General features: G+C 45.5%; 1 protein-coding gene across 1 annotated transcript in view; it reads right to left on the bottom strand.

Moving 5' to 3' along the window:
- The window catches only part of EXD1 (exonuclease 3'-5' domain containing 1), a 1,269,330-nt gene that overhangs the window by 982,255 nt on the left and 268,260 nt on the right, over positions 1-18,815 (bottom strand). The window lies entirely within an intron of this gene.

Genomic DNA, 18,815 nt, shown 5'->3' with positions numbered 1-18,815 from the left:
TGCAACAAATGTTGGAAATGCAACCAGGTGTGATGTTATACTAACTATATACTGAAAGGGAAGAGTATCTTTCTTAAAAAAATCAAGACTGTAGAAATATTGAATAATAAGATCTCACACTGGCATCTAAATGGGTAATGTGCTTTCAATTCAGTAGGATATTAAATAGTTAATATTCAGAAATATCAATCTGTTCCACTTTTGTTTTCCAACTATTTGACTTGTGTATCATCTTTATTGATTTCAGAGCATTGAATGCTGTAAAACCTTTCCTGGAAAGCAAAATGGACAATGTATACAAGGAGATAATATCTGAAAAACACTTAATTTAAAAAAAAAATACCCATACAAAATGAGCAGAGACAAAATAATATCCATTTAAAACCTGCAGCTCAAAAATGTAACCATTTGAAATGGTTAAATTCATTGTAGATGACTTTTATTTTTAAACTAGCTAGCTAAAGATATGTTGTTGTTGTTGCTAGCTAAAGATATGTATTTGTCAAAATAGTGAGGACATATTTAACACAATCTTTATTAATAAAGTTAACAGAGTAAAGCATGTGAGCACTAACAGAAGGCAGATATGCTACAAAATGAATGTTCGATATACCTAAGACACGGCACAGCAACCCAGCACATAGTACTCTGCTCATGAAAAACAAAAATAAAAATAGAGTAATTCAACAAAGATACCCATGTCAGCACTAAAATGAAAGCAGATATAAATGTGCGAACTAGTAAAAGCTGATCTTTGGGTAAATACAAACTACGTATTACATGGCCGGAAAGTTCCAGCAAATGGAACTGCACTTTCGTTCGTGATCACGTAAACTCTACGGTCTGTTGAATAAGGTGCTCGGTAACCATCGGAAAACAAAGCAGTGCATGTCTCCGAAATGAAGAAAGTACAAAAACAAAAATATGCAGCATTCAATAGTACTAAAGTTATCGCTTTTAACATGTTCAAGAAAGGCAGCATGTACCATCCACATATAACTCCTCAAAAATAATAATTCGCTAAACCGAGTTAATGCAAAAAATTTGTTACATTTCCCCCAAGCTACTTGGCCTAAACATCTCTGAACTAACGAAGAAATAAAAAGCTCCCAGCCTAACTTGCACTTTGCTATGGGGATACACCCCCATGTCTACTACTTCAACTGATGGACCGGTGGAATTGATATCACCCCAGTGCCCCTCTTCTAACCTCTTTCTGCAGTGTATTAACATGAAAGCATAGAGTTAGAAGCATGAGCAGCTGTACGGCACTTGTAAGCCGATTCGCTTGTAAACTTTAAATATAAACCTGATGTAACTCCACACTGAAAATTAAGTTGAGAAGGTACCTGACAAAGTTCAGGTACTTTTACAACTTAATTTTTAACAGCGGAGCTAAAACTTTACTTCAAAGTTACCGGCGCTTGTGGAAGGCACTCGGGTAAAACAGCATAGCTTTTCAAGCGTCTCAGAGAGCACTCGGATGTAAGCTCAAAGGCGCCCTGAGAAGATACTCAGAGTTAATGAGTTAAAAAAAATTTAAAAACAACTAAAAAAGCTTTACAAATAGATAAAAAATTCACCCGATTTGACAACCCTAGTATGTAGCAGGATTTCGCTTTACAAACTAGGAATTAATTTGACCACCACCCCTACCTGATGGGCATCTAGCTGCTCATAAATATCGTCAGCTTATTACCCATTGTAAGCTCGTGGTTTCTGTGACTGTGAGTGCATTACAGAAGTGGGGGAGGGTGCAAGGCTACAATGGGGCCGGGCGCAATGCTGGCAAGTGAAGATTGGGGCCGGGCACAATGCTGACAAGTGATACAAATGAAAAGTGAAATTGCGCCCTTTCTAATGCCGGCCTTTACGGCGCACTAGGCGGTCGCCTAGTTCACCTATGCCTAAGGCCAGCCGTGAGTCTATTCACTATTGCAGTCATCACATATGGGTTATCCCTGCCAGTGTAGCCCTCGGCCGGCCCAAATACCAGAGGCTTAGTATTTCTGCGTCGGTTGCTGTCGCTTGAGGACTGACGGCATGTCGTCAGTAGTATAAAGTAAGGCAGCCGATGCCATTACATCAGTTTTTCTTGCCCTAACCTGTCAGGAGCCCGCAAAGTAAGAGGCCAGGTTCTGGTGGACGAACCTCACCTGTGGAAAATAAATACCAATATGTCCCTTGTAAGGAAAGAAAGAGAATAAAGGGGGATGGAGGGAGGGAAACCAGGACTGCAACAGTGAATACACTCCAACATCTACATTTATGTTAAGTGTACACAACTGTACTATGTTCTTCATTTTTCACTGTTGCAGTCATCACATTTGGGTAGATTCCCAAAGCTGAGGAAATGGGTGGAAGCAGTCAAGGAAACTAGGGGCTGGCTAGGATGCCCCAAGACTGCAGAGGCAAATCCTGCCTTAGATTTGGAGAAGAGAGACAGGTGGTAATGCTTGGTAAAACAGATGTCCAGGTGGCAGCCTCAAGAATGCCCTGGTAGGGACACCTCTTAGGAAAACTGCAGAGGTGGAGGCTGCTCTGGTGGAGTGTGTCCTGACCCCCCTTGGGGGGAGACTTTCCATGTTGTTTGTATCAGAAATGGATGCAGTATGCTATCCATCTGGAAATGGTTTGCTTGGAGATGGCTTTTCATTCAACCCCTGTAGCAAAGCTAACCAGCAATTGATCAGACTTTTTGAAGGATTTAGTCCTGTCTAGATAAAATCTGAGCAGTCTGTGCACATCTAGAGAGTAAAAAATCCTTTCCCCCTTGTTCTGGGGATTAGGAAAGAAGGTGGGCAGATGAATGGATTGGTTGAGAGCCACACTGGACAGGACCTTGGGCATTAAGGATGGGTTAGTTCTGAGGGATACCCTGTCTGCATGGAACATGATGAAGGGTTCCACAGTCATGAGTGCTTGCAGCTCAGAGACTGTTCTGGCTGAAGTGATGGCCAGAAGGAAAGCCGTCTTCCAGGACAGAAATTTTAGCTCTGCAGAAGAAGCTGGTTCGAAAGGGGGCAGGGTGAGCTTTTCCAAAACAAATTTAAGGTCCCAAGCTGGCATTGGTGCGCAGCCCCTCTGAGGAACTGTTTGATCAAAGGGTGTGAGGAAAGGGGCTGCTCAGTGGGAAAATGTGCAGAAATAGCATAGGCATGAATTTTTATAGAGGAGAACGAGACACCACTGTGTAGTAGGTCAGCCAAGTAATCCAGGATGAGAGGGACGTAGGGCTGTGCCATACTGGCTCCCTTAGCCTGGATCCAGGTGCAGAACCTTTTCCATTTATCTGAATAAAACTTTCTGGTGCTATGGCGTCTGCCCTCATGGATAACATCGAGAACCTGTTTACTTAGAATGGCAGATTGGTTGGGGTAAGGGAATAAGCCAAGCTGCCAAATTGAGTGTCTACAATTTGAGATGCATGAAATAGAAGTTATGTCCTTACCATAACGTTCCATGTGGAGTGTTCATCTCGCCTTTTGTTCTTACACATGGGTTCGGAGCCGATCCTCGGCTCCGTGTCGGCCGCTTGCAAGCTCTGCATCGAGAAGAAGCTCGAGACAATCTAGTACCCACAATCCCCCTCTGCCTTTACCTCAGATCTAGTTTGCAAGCAAACTAGAAGTCAGAGAGAGCACACTCATGCTTACATCACATATGCACAGAACTAAGAGTCTATATATAAAGATATATACACATATACAGATATATATACATGTGAACTATATACACAACAACTGCAATGCAGAAGCAGAATGCCCCAGGCCAGGCACCAAAACTGAACGTTCTTCCTAAGGGCGGGCGGGTGGGAATGTAAGAACAAAAGGCGAGATGAACACTCCACATGGAACGTTATGGTAAAGACATAACTTCTATATGTGATAGTGTTCAATCTCGCCGTTTGTTCTTACACATGGGTAGCGTCCCTAGCTCCTTGTTCCTGAGGAACTCACGGAAGGACGTTCTTGAGCACAGTGGAACCAAAGGTTGCTCTGTCCCTAGAAACCTTGTCTACCTTATAATGAGAAATGAATGTATGTGGCTTAGACCAAGTAGCAGCCGCACAAATAGCGTCTAGTGGTAGGCGAGCTGCATGAGCCAGGGATGTAGACACTGACCTTGTTGAATGTCCTTTGGGTTTGTGCAAAAGAGTTTGATTTGAAGAATCATAGACATAGATGATACAATCCGTTAACCACTTAGAAAGAGTTCTTTTGGTAACCGCTACTCCTTTTCTGTTATCAGCAAAGGCTACAAAAAGTTGATCAGTTTTTCTGTGATCTTTTGTTCTATCCAAGTAAAACCTTAGCTGTCTGTGAACATCTAATTTGTGCAACATATACTCCATTTTGTTGGAGTGATTCTTGAAAAAAGTGGGTAATTCAATGGACTGATTAATATTATTAATAGAACAAACTTTAGGAAGGAAGGATGAATTAGTGCGAAGAGAAACTCTGTCAGAGTGAAAGATCAAGTAAGGTTGCTTAATGGAGAGAGCTTGAAGTTCAGACACTCGCCTAGCGGATGTAATGGCTACCAAAAAGAGAGTCTTCCATGACAAAAATTTCAATGGGCAAGAGGAAGCTGGTTCAAAGGGGGGCAGCATTAACTTAGATAACAATACGTTTAGACTCCAAGGAGACGTAGGAGATCTAATTGGTGGTCTAATATGAAAAGCCCCTTTTAAAAAGGCTTTACAAAGTCTGTGGGCCATAACAGGAGCCCCACATTCTTCCACATGGAAATTAGAAATGGCAGCCAATTGAACTCTTAATGTGGCAGGAGAAGCACCCTGATGGAACAAGTCTGTTAAAAACTCTAATATTTTATTCAAAGGAGCTATAACAGGATCCACCTGCTGTGTATTCGCCCAGAATACAAATCGCTTCCATTTACTAGTATATGTTTTAGTAGTGGAAACTTTATGAGAAGCCACTAATATATTCTGAACTGCAGGCGAAAGAAGATCAGACCTGGCTAAGTTGGGAATTGGAGCAGCCAAGCTGCTAGATGGAGGGACAAAAGCGCGGGGTGAGGAGCCCCTGACGAGTGAGTCAATAGATCTGGCTCTGGGTCCAGGATCCAGGGTCCCCGAATACAGTGTGTCATCAGAAAGGGGAACCAAATTTGACGAGGCCAGAATGGGGCAATGAGGATTATTGTCCTGTGTAGGTTTCTGGCTTTCTGGAGAAACTTTGATATCAGGGGGAAGGGAGGAAATGCGTACAGGAGTCCCGGGGGCCAATCGTGAATCAGTGCGTCCCTGGGGACTTCCCCTGGAGGGGGTAATAGGGCAAAGTAGCTCCTGCATTTGGCGTTCATTGGAGACGCAAACAGATCGCAGGACGGCTGGCCCCACGTGCGAAAAATCTTTTTCGCAACTGACTGTTTTAGGGACCACTCGTGCGGTAACAGAATTGCTCTGCTCAGCCTGTCGGCTATGACGTTGGATGACCCCGGGATGTGCGTTGCTATCAGAAAGTGACCCGTGGACTCCGCCCATTGCCAGATTCTCATGGCCTCTCTGCATAGCTGATAGGACTTGGTTCCCCCTTGCTTGTTTATGTACCAGACTACCGACATGTTGTCCGTCTGAACTGCAATAGTTCCCAGAGGAAGAAGGGGAGCAAAGTGTTGCAACGCTAGAAACACTGCCCTCAACTCCAGAACATTGATGTGCAGATTGTACTCTAAATTGGTCCATTCGCCTTGGGACTGTCTGTCCCTGAAAGATGCCCCCCCACCCTATCAGGGAAGTGTCCGTGGTCACCGTAACTGTAGGCGTGGGTAGCACAAATGGTCTCCCCTTGGAAAGGTTGCACGTTTGGAGCCACCAGCTTAGGTGTGTTTTGCATGTGTTCGTTATGAGAATCTCGTGTGTTAGAGGTAGTTGTTGGAACGACCATTGTGCAAACAGTAGCCATTGTAGGACTCTCATGTGGAGTCTTCCCAAGGGTATTGCAATAAGAGAAGCTGACATGAGTCCCAAAACCTTCAGTACCAGTTTTGCTGGGGATTTCCTGGACAAGAGGAGAAGACGTATGTGAGTCTGAAGTGAAAGTATCTTTTCTGAAGGAAGTCTTAGAATTAACTGATGTGTATTTAATTCCGCTCCTATGAATAAGATATTTTGTGATGGCTGTAGTAAGGATTTTCCGAAGTTTACGGAAATCCCTAGGTGAATACACAGTTGAAGAGTATAGTCTCTGGCCTGTACTAGTTGACGCTGGGTGGTGGCAGAGAGGAGCCAGTCGTCCAGATACGGAAACACATGGAATCCTTGGCGTCTCAAGTGAGAAGCTACCACTGCCATGCATTTGGTGAAGACCCTGGGGGCTGAGGTCAGACCAAAGGGCAGGGCTCGAAATTGAAAGTGACTGGCACCCAGCCGGAAGCGCAAATGATCTCTGGATGCCCTGGCCATTTTGATGTGGTAGTATGCATCCTTCAGATCTATTGAGCACATCCAGTCGTCCTTCTGTAAGAATGGAAGGATCGATTGAAGCGTGACCATTGAACTTTTCTTTCTTGACGAAGGTATTGTGGTCGCTTAGGTCCTGTATGGGCTTCCAGTCCCCTTTTTTCTTTGGAACTAAAAGAACCTTGAGTAAGTCCCGAATCCTTTCTGGTCCGCTGGGACTGGTTGGATGACTCTTTTTCTAGCAGCTTTGAAATTTCTATAGCTGCTGGCTCTCGCAGATGGGGCGGTACATCTGGGAGTCTTTTCTTTGGAATGGGATGGGATAGAAAAGGTATATTGTAACCTCTGGTAACCACGCTTTTTACCCACTTGTCTGTAGTTATGTTTTGCCAGGCCTGAGGGTATAAAGCTAAGCGACCCCCGACTGCCTCCAGAGCAGGACAGTCGGGCCTCCTCTCAGGAGTGCTGGAAAGGTTTACCAGGGAGTGTATCCCTGTCACCTTGATTCTGCGGACCCCCTCTGCCGCCAGGGCGGCGTCTTCCACCTCTGCCCCCTCCTCTGCCTCTAGAAGGGGCATCACCCTGTGTGTCTGGGAAAGATCTTTGGGGTTTTCGAAACCACATTTTTCCACCATGTTGCCCTTTGGGGTACGGTCTGGTTGGGGTGGAAAAACAGACTCCGACAGCAGACAGAGTCTTTCCCTCCTGCTCACACTGGGTAAGGGTCTCCTTTACTTTGGGGCCAAAGAGAGTGGCACCGTCAAATGGGGCGTTAGTAAAGGAAGACTTGAAGGCTTCCGCAAATGAACATAAGCGCATCCAGGATTGTCTGCGAAGAGCAATCGCTGAAGCTGCTGCCCTACTCGAACCTTCGGCTGCATAAGAGATTAGCCTCATGGACGAGTTCACAATGGATGTAAGGGTATTAAGTTGTGCTGTCACTTTCTCTGAGACAGCAGCATCCATAGTACCCTGGAGGGTATCTCCCAACTCTTTGACTAGATCCCTCTGTAGTCGTGTAAAGTGGGTCAAATAGTTCAGGGATCGCATGGAAAAAGCCGCTGAACTAAAAATGCGCTTCCCATACCTGTCCATAGTCCTAGAATCTTTATTAGGGGGATGGACAGATGAGGAAGATTCCGACATCTCCTTTTCGTGGCGCTGCCACCACCATAGCGTCCACTGGAACTCCTTTTGTTAAGTAAGTCTTGTCCTGGGGTGCAGTGATATACTTATTGGGTTTCCTTGGGACTGGTTCCACTGTGTCAGGAGCCTCCACGCCCTTCGAGCAATAAGTTCCATTAATTCATCGAAGGGCGGAGTGACCCAGGAGGAAGAAGGGCGAGCACCGAATGCCTTCAGCAAGACTGACTCATCCTCAGAAGGGGGGAGGGCCTGCCAGTCACCTCTCTGTTTCAGGATCTCCAATATGTCAGAAAGAGACATCTTCTGAAGGTGACTTAGGGGACCCTTCTGACTCATCTAAGTCAGTATCGGATGTCAAGGATTCTTGTGGAGAATCCAAGTGTCTCCTCTTACACAATCTTTTCCTAGCGACTTCTTCGTGGGGAGCATCCGAAGAAGCCTCCGAGCAAGAGGGGGCACCCTCCAGGGGTGGCTGAGACACTGGTGCTCGGCGCTTGGATGTGGCCGTGGGAGCAGAGGAGGATAACGGCCCTTTATGGGGAGGAGAGGTTGCTTCTACTGATGTGGTTGTCTGGGTAGACAACACCTTCCTCATCAGATCGAAGCACCGGGGCCCGAGTCGAAGAATCTCCCGGTTCGAAGAAATGGGAAGAATCCCGAAACAGGCAATCGAAGGCATCGACCCAGAGGACGGAGCCGAATCGATCCGCCGAGGCCCGAGGGAAGAGTCGGAACCGAACGTCGGTTCGACTCTCGCCCCGGAACCAAGGACATATCGTCGGCTCAGAGACTCCGGTACCGGGTCCGACGGAGTCGAGGTGAGAGGAACAGACCGAGAGAAGGACGGTTCTGGACCCGAGGGCTCCACAATCAGAAGATCAACCTCTTCCGGCTCCAAAGACTCGACCGGTCTCGGAGGAGGAATGGATGGAGACAATGGGAGGCCTTCAAGTTTCGACACCAACTGGGTGGAAACTGAAATAAGTTTGGATAGGGCCGAATGCTCCAATAACTTCTGCACCACACGATCCACATCGACATCCGAGAGCTTAGAAGAAGAACGGGTCGAAGGAACCGAAGACGGAGCCGACCTCAATAAAGTCGAGGGAGGGAGCTCCATCACCGGTTCCAAGACTCGAGGCTCAGGAACCGACACCAGTTGAACACTCGGCCCCGAAGTCTGTGGAACCGGTGATCTAACTTTACTCGAAGAGCTCGGAGCCGATGACTTGGGCTCCGACGTCTTCGATTCCTTCGAGGATTTGGATGCCTGATCTGAAGCATCCAGAGCCTCCTGAAAGGAAGGTTTTAATAACCCTCTGTCCACGAGTTTCCTGCGTCTATCTGTCATGACCCTCCCACTAAAAGAGTGACAAATTGAACAGTCCTCTTGTAAGTGGAGAGGGCCAAGGCAGTAGACACAGGAACTATGGTTGTCAGTAACTGACATTTTTTGGCCACACTGACAACGCTTAAAGCCTGATTTAATTTTCTCAGACATTTTCCAGGAAAGAGAAAAGTCAAGTCCAGTACAAGAGTCAAGTCCAATAGAAAAACGTCAAATCCGATGTATATGTCAGTCCGGTGTCAAATTTAAGTAGGGGTGGTAGGCCCCGAAAAACTCTAACCAGTTAAATAAACTTAACGGTACCGAGAAATTCTACCTACACACACACATACACTAAGTATACCAAAAGGTACTATTAGAATAAACTTTTCCTAAAATATAACAAAAATAAAGTTATATCTTATCTCAAGATGCTCGAGCTAGCTCCCAGCGATGCGAACGCAGCAGCGGCAAACTAGATCTGAGGTAAAGGCAGAGGGGGATTGTGGGTATTAGATTGTCTCGAGCTTCTTCTCGGTGCAGAGCTTGCAAGCGGCCGACACGGAGCCGAGGATCGGCTCCGAACCCATGTGTAAGAACAAACGGTGAGATTGAACACTATCACATTTCCCCTTCCCACTGTGTCAGGAGGTTTGGAATACGAGGAAGAAGCCATGGAGACAGCGAGGACAGGCTGCACAGCAAGGAGTACAAGTGATGACGGGGCCAGTCTGGAGATGTAAGAATGGTTCTTGGTTTTTCCTCCCTTATTTTCAGCAGTACCCTGGGGATGAGAGGTAGGGGAGGAAAGGCACAGACCGATAGAGTGACCCAGGGGAAGGATAGGGCATCCACTAACCAAGCCATGCAGTGATGCTCCCTGGTGCAGAATTTTATGAGCTAATGGTTGGTGTGGGAGGCAAAGAGGTCGACTTTCGGGGTTCCCCATTTCTGAGTTATTAGGGTAAAGGTACGTCTGTTGAGTTACCACTTGTGTGGGTCCAGAAGGTTTCTGCTTAATTGGCCTGCCAGAGACTTGAGAGAGCATGGTAGGAACTGTGCTAACATGTGTGGTTGCATGGAAGAGGCTGAGAGCCAAAGGGTCTGCATAGAGAGTAGAAGAGAGTCCCTTCCTACTTGTTGATGTACATCACAGTGGTGTTGTCTGTTTTGATCAGGAGAACCCCTAGAGAGAGAAGTGGTTTGAAAGCTATCAAGGCATGCTGCACAACCATCATCTTTTTGACTGATGTGCAGAGGGTCTTCCTGAGGGCTCAACTGGCCCTGTATGCACCTGCCATCCTGGTGTGCACACCAAGCGTAGTCTGATGAGTCTGTGGTAAGGGTCTGGGCGTCGGGGAGGGTGGGGAGAAGGGCAGTCCCTTGTTGTGGGAGCATGCTGTTGCCCACCAAAGACGCTCCTTTCTGAGGCAAGGAATTACAGGTAGAAGAGTTTCCACGTCTTTATAGAGTGTTGACACCAACTGTTTAGTTACCATTGAAGTTTCCTCATGTGCAGTCTGGAACATGGAATGAGTAAGTATGCAAGATGCCATGAACCCCAGAGCTTGCAGGATCTTCCTTGCAGATAGCTGGGGCCTGGTGGCTAGTTGAGAGAAATAGGTTGTCAGGAAAATTTGTTTCTCTGGTGTAAGGAATGCCATCTGGGATGCTGTGTCCAGACTTGCTCCCAGGAAGATTATCCATTGGGTGGGCAACTATTTGGATTTCTTTTCGTTGATTGTGTATCCTAGGGAGGTTACTAGTGTCTTTACAAAGGCCAGGTGTTTGAGCAGCTTTTCCTGGCTGTCCGCCTGAATAAGGGAATCATCTAAGTATAGGTAAATTTGAATATTTCTTTGTCTGCAAAATGCAATGGCTGGAGCCAGACATTTTGTAAAAACTTTGGGAGCAGTAGATAAGCCAAAGTGTTGAGATTCTGCTTTGAAGCGGAGATATTTCCTGCATGATTCCCTGATAGAAAAGTGGAGGTAGGCCTCTTTTAGATCTAGGGTGGCTAGCCAAGCATCCATGGATAGCATGGGTCGCAGTTGCTGGAGGGTGAGCATTTTTAATTTTGGAATCGCCAGGAAGGTGTTTAAAACTGATAGAGGATGGAGCACCAGGTGCCCTCTTTTCTGGGCACCAGAAAAAGTCTGGAGTAGAAGCCTTGTCCTATCTGTTCTGCAGGAACGTGCTCTACTGCTCTCATAGAGAAAAGGGAAAGGATTTGCTTTTGAGCCTCTGCCCACTGATTTGGTGGCAGATCTGGAAACCCTTTTGGGGTTGGAAGGGTATGGAAGGAAAATTTGTATCCGTGAGACACAATGTTCAGACCCCATTTGTCCTTAGTTATGGTGGTCCAGGTGCTTGAGTGAAAAGAGAGTTTTCCTCCTATAGGTAAGTGAAGGTGGACAGAGGAGGGAGGAGGAGTTGAGTCACTGTGAGTTCTTACCATAAGGGGGTGTCTTAGAACTCCCTGGTTTTGAAGTAGAGGTAGTTCACTGCTTAGATCTCTGCATTCCCTGGGGCTGCTGTCTGGGTGGTCTGTTTCCATGGAGCCTTGACTGGGCTGGTTTACTCGGAACAGGCAAGGACCAGTGCTTGGAAGGACAATGCCTGCTGAACCTAGGTGGCTGGACTTGTAAGAAATCCTTAACTGTTTGCATAGATTTTGCTTTTTCTTCCATCTCTTTAAGACCTCTTCTGCCTTAGTGCCAAATAAGTTATCTTTGTGCAAGGGGGCATCCAATAATTTAGATTTGACATGGTCTAACAGGGGTTGTTCCTTAAGCCATGCATGTCTTCTAATAACAGATGATTGACTGCTGCCCTGCAAGAAGCGTCTAGGGCATCCAAACCACAATGCAAAGTGTGTTTAGTTACTTGGCTTGCATAATCCATTAAGTCTTGTAAATCTTTAGATTTTGTCCAAGCAGAAAGGGAAGACATTTTTTGTTAAAGGAGTTCTAGGGTATGTTGCTGAAATTTCAACATATGGAACTGACAATTTAGTGCCGTGATAGCAAGAGTAGCTGAAGTGAATACTTTTTTACCCCATTTGTCCAATGCTCAGGAATTACTGTCTGAGGGGGTGGGATTCTTAGCACAGGTTGCTTTAATCCCTTTTGGCCCTTGAGAAATGACCTCAGGGTCAGCTGCAGGATATTTGCATGAGTCAGGAACTCTATAGTACCGGTCTGGTTTTCTGGGAGCAGGAGGTATGGCATCAGGAGTCTAGCTGGATTCAAGGAAATCATCCTCCACAACATCCAGGACTGGGGGATTGGCCAAGGGTCTGTGTTGTGGAAGATCTAAGAACTCCCATAGTCTCTTTTTAGACTGTGGGTAGTCCTCACTCTCCCACTGGAAATGCTCCCTTACAGTATGCAGGGTTTGCCCATAGGAAAAATCCTCTGGGGAGAGGCTGAAGAAATGGAGTCCTCTGCATCAGAATCTTCATAAGTGGAGAGGGGTTGCATGTCTTCATAGTCAGATGCATCAGATTCATCTGACTCTTGTTCAGACAAAACTACACGGGACAGATCTCTTTTCCTTTATGAGGGGTAAGCTTGGCTTCCCCTGATCAGCATGATAAGGTCTTCTGCCATTTTAAGTATTTGAGACTTAGGCAAGGTAGCACGTGCCTGAGAGAGGGTCGTCCGGTTTCTTGGGTGTGGTTCAAACCCTGGGCCTAAGAAACTTGGTCGTTTTTGAAAGAACAGAAGTCGCGAAAGAAGACGTCTGTTTGGTTCATAGGTAGGTACTAGGCTATCGGCCCTGGGGCTTATACAAGCCCAGCCAAAAAGGTTCCCTGACTTTTGCCACCCAAGAAAATTATTTTCCTGTGCCACTGTCGAGCAGAACCACAAAGGTGATCCCCGGGGTAAATTTCCCATTTCACATCCAACCATCAAGATTTTTTTTTTTTTTGAAGAGTGCTAATGAGGAGCTTTGTTTGCTATAGATAGGTAGTTTATTCCAGAGTATGGGAAGTCTCTGGGACAGGAATCTATCCCTTCGGCATGTTCTGTTTATTGTGGTGACAAAGTTTAGGTCCCTAGAGCGTGTAGCCCGGAGGGATTGGGATTTAAGTGGAGCATATCCAACAGCTCTGCGTTTGACATAGCTTTGTATGTTAGGCAGAGATCACCTCTGAGTAGGCGATATGCGATGGAGTAAAGCTGGAGTTTTTTGAGACGGTCTGCGTAGGGCATCTGTTTGAGGCCGGTAATCCTCTTTGTGAGCTATTTCTGCGGCCTTTCCAGTTGTTGATGTCTTGTGAGGTACATACCAAAAGGGGCGCATTGTACTCTATAATGAGTCTGAGTGATGAGTAGAGGAGAATAATAACCTCTTTTTTTCTGGATGAGAAACCTTTTGTGATAAGGTGTGCCACATAAAAGAATTTCCTGACTACTGTGGCGATGTGATTATCAAAGGAAAGACTACTGTCCACCTGTGTCCAAAAGGTCTCTTATCACACTTTCGGTGTTAAGTATACTACCGCCTATGTTGTAGTTTATGGGTACAGAGTTTTTAGTAAAAGGGGATGACAATGCATTTTTGGCACTGGACTTGAGGCCATGGCTTTGACACCAGGTATCTGTCTCAGTGAGGCCCTTTTGTAGGATGTGCACATCTTTAGGAGTTTCGATTATGGCTCCTAGTTTGCAGTCATATATGAACTTCGTTAGCCAAAGACCTTCTGTGTTAGCCTGTACTTCAGAGAAGTAGATAGCAAACAGGAGAGGACCCAGGACTGAACCCTGTGATACTCCACTTGTCACTGGTCTAAAGTCGGATTTGGAGTCTGCTACTTTCACAGTGTGGGTTCTGTCAGTGAACCAGCTGGCAACCCATCTTGTGACATAGGGATTTATACCTAGTTTAGTGAGTTTATCTATAATTCCAGAGTGGGGGATGGTGTCGAAAGCCTTGGCAAGATCTAGATAGGCTGTGTGAACCACCTTACCCTCATCTACGGCTTTGGTGACTGCTTCAAAGAAGTCTATCAGGTTTAGCTGATATGATCTGCCTTTTACAAACCCGAACTGGGTGAGATCCAGAGTTTGGACATTACCAAGTCTTTGTTTATAAGTTCCATGATGATACATACGTTCAATGGCCTTGCAGACCAGGCTCATCAGGCTAATGGGGTGGTAGTTCCCAGGGTCCATGGTGGCTCCCCCCTTGTGGAATGGGATAACCGTCGCTGTGCGCCATTCAGCAGGCAAAAAGCCGGAGGTGAAGCTATGATTGAACATGGTACTTAACTGGGGTGCCAGTTCATTCTGTAGTTCATGTAGAACGCAGCCTAGGCTGTTGTCTGGTCCCATGGATGCTGTGTTCTTGGCTTTGGAGAGTGTGGTTTTTACCTGTGCAGCCGTGATTACAGGAACTTTGCATTCTTCTGGTATAGACACGGGCCCTTTAGGTGGTGAGAGGGGGGGTAAAGTTAGCACTGAACCTATCTGCCAGGATGTTGGCAATATCACTTGGGTCTGTATATTTAGTGCCATTGTGCTGTAACTCAGAACAGATCTGAGTGTTGCCATTGAGATTCTTGACATAGCTGTAGAATGCTTTGTGGCTGTCTTTAGAATCGGTGGCGATTTTGTTTTCGCAACTAGCTTTGGAGGATTTTATTAGAGATCGCAGCTTCTTACTGAGGCGGACCAGGAAAGCTAGTCCATTCATGGGATTTTACTCTCTTTTGCAACAGTTTCTTCCTTCTGTTGTACAGTTTGTTTATGGCAGGGGACCACCAGATTGGCTTCCTTTTTTTGGAGGATAGCATCTTGGTTCTGTTTGGGATAGCACGATCCATGCACTTGTGTAAGTGCTTATAAAGTGCAATTGTGTAGGATTCGGTAGTCGTAACTGTATTGTCCATCTGCATGGGTGTCGTGAAGTTCACCACTTTTGTCTTAAGAAGCATGAAGGTGGCTTTGGACAAATTTTTTACCATGGTTTCCTTAATTGGGGGGGGGGGGGGTGGAGGCAGGATGTGGATATCTAGGGTAGCTTATGGTCGGATCGGACCAATGAGGCATTGACTTCAGGTGTGAAACACCGGTCACTCATGTTGGTAATGACTAGATCGAGGATACTGTTGCCCCTGGTGGAGGGTGTGGATAAGTTGATCCAGGGCATTGGAGTTTATGAATTCCAGAAAGCGTTGAGCGAAGGAGTTGGTACAAGAGTAGTTTTCCCAGTTAATGGTGGGGTAGTTGAAATCGCCCATTATTAGGGTGTTTGGTTGAACCCTAATATTTTCCAGCAAATGAAGAAAAGAGGAGTGGGAATCCTGGGGCATGGTGGGAGATCTGTAGCAAGCTACAATTTGGATTGCAGTTTTGCCCATAGTTAGTTGCACTTGGATAACCTCGGCTACATTATGCTAAGCAACTAGCCTGGAGGTGTGGATATTCTTAATGAATATGGACACACCTCCGCCTTTGGTGGTTTGTGTCAAGATTCAGTAGTGAGAAGGACTTCCTCAGAATCCCATGCCTGCTCAGCGGCTCCAGACCCATCCAAGTTAGAGACGACCGCAGAATCCTTCAAAGAGTTTTGCAGCATACCAGACTCCGAAAGGGTCTCGGTAGCAGCCTGCGAATAAACAGAAGTAGGCATCAGGGGCTGCGAAAGCACCTCACTGAGTACAGGAGAGCTGACGGCTAGCTTAACGGAAGCGTCGTCGGTAGGTTTGGACCTGTGTGGTCTGTCTCTGTCTTTAACTTTACGTTTTTTCAAAAGATTTGCTGTTGAATGGCTTACCAAAGTCATATCGGAATTCGAAGACTGTAAACGAAAATATCTGGCTACAATGAGGGCCCGACGACAGATAGTTCTAGCACTGAACAAAGCACAGAAGGGACAAAGGAGGATATCATGGTCTGGGCCTAAACAAGTGAAGCAGTAAGAGTGGAAGTCCCAGTGTGGTATTTGCTTTCCACAGGCGAGACAATTGTTAACTTTTTCTGACATCGGTTAGTGCAAGAAAAAAGGATCCCCAACAGGGTACTTAACTTTAGAAGACTTCAATTCAGTGACGAAACCTCAGGTAGCGGCCGACCGGCACTCGTGTGAACTGCTTCATGCTCCACAGCAAGAAAGACTGATGTAATGGCGTCGGCTGCCTTACTTTATACTACTAACAACCTGACATCAGTCCTCAAGTGACAGCAACCGACACAGAAATACGAAATACTAAACTTCTGGCATTTGACCCGGCAGAGGTCTACCCTGGCAGGGATAACCCAAATGTGATGACTGCAACAGTGAAACACGAAGAACATCAAATGTAGATTTGACAGAATGGGCCTAGGAAGCCAGGGGAATACTAAAGCACACTGTAAACAAATCAACGAAATATAGTCAGTAATCTAAAGACCAAGATTACATATAGGACTGCTTAACCCAAGTAATTAGAAGGCAGAAAGAAACTGATGTACAGATTTTCTGCTCTGCCAGCCCCAGAAATGAAAATAAATATACAACAGACAATCCAGAATCGATGATAAATATTGTCTAAAGAGTACGTAGAGTCTTACTTTCCACTAGGAAAGGAAGTTCTCCTGGAAAAGGGAGACGAAAGGCCGTTGGTTTGAAAGATTGGGCTTTGGGAGGACCAGACCATGGCAAATGGCTTAATGAATAAATAATAGAAATATATGTAATCCATTCATGTAATGCGACTAGACCCCACTCAACCTACGCAAAAAGATGAAAGGAGATAAATAGTGATCCGACTCTCCAGACCTTTTTTTTTCATTCAGTTTATAAACAGAGAAAAATTATCCTTCTCCTGAAGGAGGGGGAAGAAAGATGCTGAGAGAGGACAAATGTTCAAGAAAGAAACCCAAGTTGGTAAAATATTGATTATTTATCTATTCATCTAGTTAGTTATTCGACATTACTATAGCCGGATAGACCGCCTGGGTGAACCAAGCCCATTTTATCAGAAGCTTGGGAAGAAAACACAACAAGGCATGCAAGTAACATTGCAAACAGTTAAGACAGATGCTCTGAATCTGCTGGCTAAAGTAACAAAAGAGGGATGCAAGCCTGCATTTTCCTATGAAAGGGTGAAACCATAAGGTTAGGTTTAGGCATGGAGATCAGGATGTTAGATCCCCTAAGAAAGACAGAAGAAATCCCGACAGGGAGTAGAATCCATGGAGGATACCCTAGAAGAGGCCCAAAATAGAGAAGGGAGAAATCACACCAAACAAATCCAGAAGATACAAATGAGAAGATACAGTTATACAACTTGCTAGCTTGAAAACACTGCGGGATCAATAGTAGATACGTAGAAGCATGAGAGAGCCCCAAGGGCCAAGAGTAAAAAAACAGGCATCCCTTGGAGTTAACCCCCAAAGAAAGAATTAGAAAAGGGGGTATCTGCTGTATTTGTAGTTACAATTAAGGAGAAGGATGTGATAAGGTTTAGTCCCCACAACTCAAAAATCAGGTTGACAAGTGATGGAGGGACCACTTATGGGAAATCAGACTAGAACTGATGTAGTCTGACAGAGCTGTTGATATCCACAGTAGGAGTGCTGCAGTTAGAAAGCGGTTTACAGAAATTGGCCATTGTCCCACCTTCATGGCTTCTCTGTTCATTGAATACTAAAATACTGACATATCACCAGAATGCACTGCAATAAACGTCAGAGGGAGGATCCCGAAACACTTGCAATACCAAAAAGGGATAGCTCTCATAACCAGGACGTTGCATGACACCTACGTTGCATGACACCTCGTCCCCAGGGAAGATTACGTGCTTTATAAAATATGTTGCATCATCTGTCCCATCGCTCCACGTGGGGAACCGCAATGTAGTTATGTAGTCTCTATGTAGTCTCAGTTTAATCTCTGGGTATAATGCCCGGTCCCAAGGAGAGAAGGGTAGAGGAACACAGTCTAGAAATGGGCTGTTTCACTGGATCCACCAACAAAGACCATAAGAGAAAAGTGATTTTATAGAAACAGATTGGGACTAAAAGGGTAATTGTACACAAGCATGCAGAATTAACATTGCTGGCTAGGAATGGGGGCAACAGGGATTTCTGCCTTTTGATAATAATGTGATGTAGTGGTGTATCAGGATGCTATCTGGTTTGTAACGTACAACTGAGAACCTATGAATTTCAATGTCATATAGGCAATAGATTCGACCTGCCAGATTTATAGCAATGGTCAGGGGTCTGGGACCTTAAATCAGGTAATACGCAGTTAGTAATGGCTAGTACCAGGTTCAAGTATTAAGAGAGGAGTCATTCAGAGACAGAAGACACCTGGGATTCTCCAAACTCCACATAAGCAGCCACTACTGACCAGTGTAAGTAGAAAAAACATAGCAGGAGTGGAGTGAAGTCTAAAAGGTAGAACTCTGAACTGGAAGTGACCAGCTCTCAGCTAAAAATGCCAAAGTCTCCTGGAGCACCTGTTTAGTTTGATATAACAGTATATGCTCCGAAATGTTTAGAAGCACATCCAATCGTCTTTACCCAGAATGGCAGGATGGAATGGGTCATGACCATCCGTAACTATTACCTCATATGCTTGGAGAAAAGAGGTTCCAATACAGAACTCAGTGCAGGATTATGTAAGAGGAATGACTAAGATGAGCAGAGAAGAAGGGGTTAATCACATCTCTCTATTGTGAGACATGTCGTTACTGTAAGCTCCAGTGGGGGGCGCTAAGGAGTGAGAAATTTAGACTTCATGGTGAAACCATGCAGGGTTTTGAGGAACAGGACCGGACATTATACCCAGAGATTAAACTGAACACTGGGATACTGGAAGGAACCAGACTCAGGGAACATTAACATGGAGCTGTGACAGAGCAGACATGGAGAACTCCAGGCCTGCTGAAGACCCCCACATATAAGAAAAGGAAACAGA

This window comes from Protopterus annectens, chromosome 6.part0, assembly GCF_019279795.1.
Source record: "Protopterus annectens isolate FY-2018-M chromosome 6.part0, PAN1.0, whole genome shotgun sequence".
In the NCBI taxonomy this organism is placed as follows: Eukaryota; Metazoa; Chordata; order Ceratodontiformes; family Protopteridae; genus Protopterus; species Protopterus annectens.
This window is presented reverse-complemented; position numbering and strand designations above follow the sequence as displayed.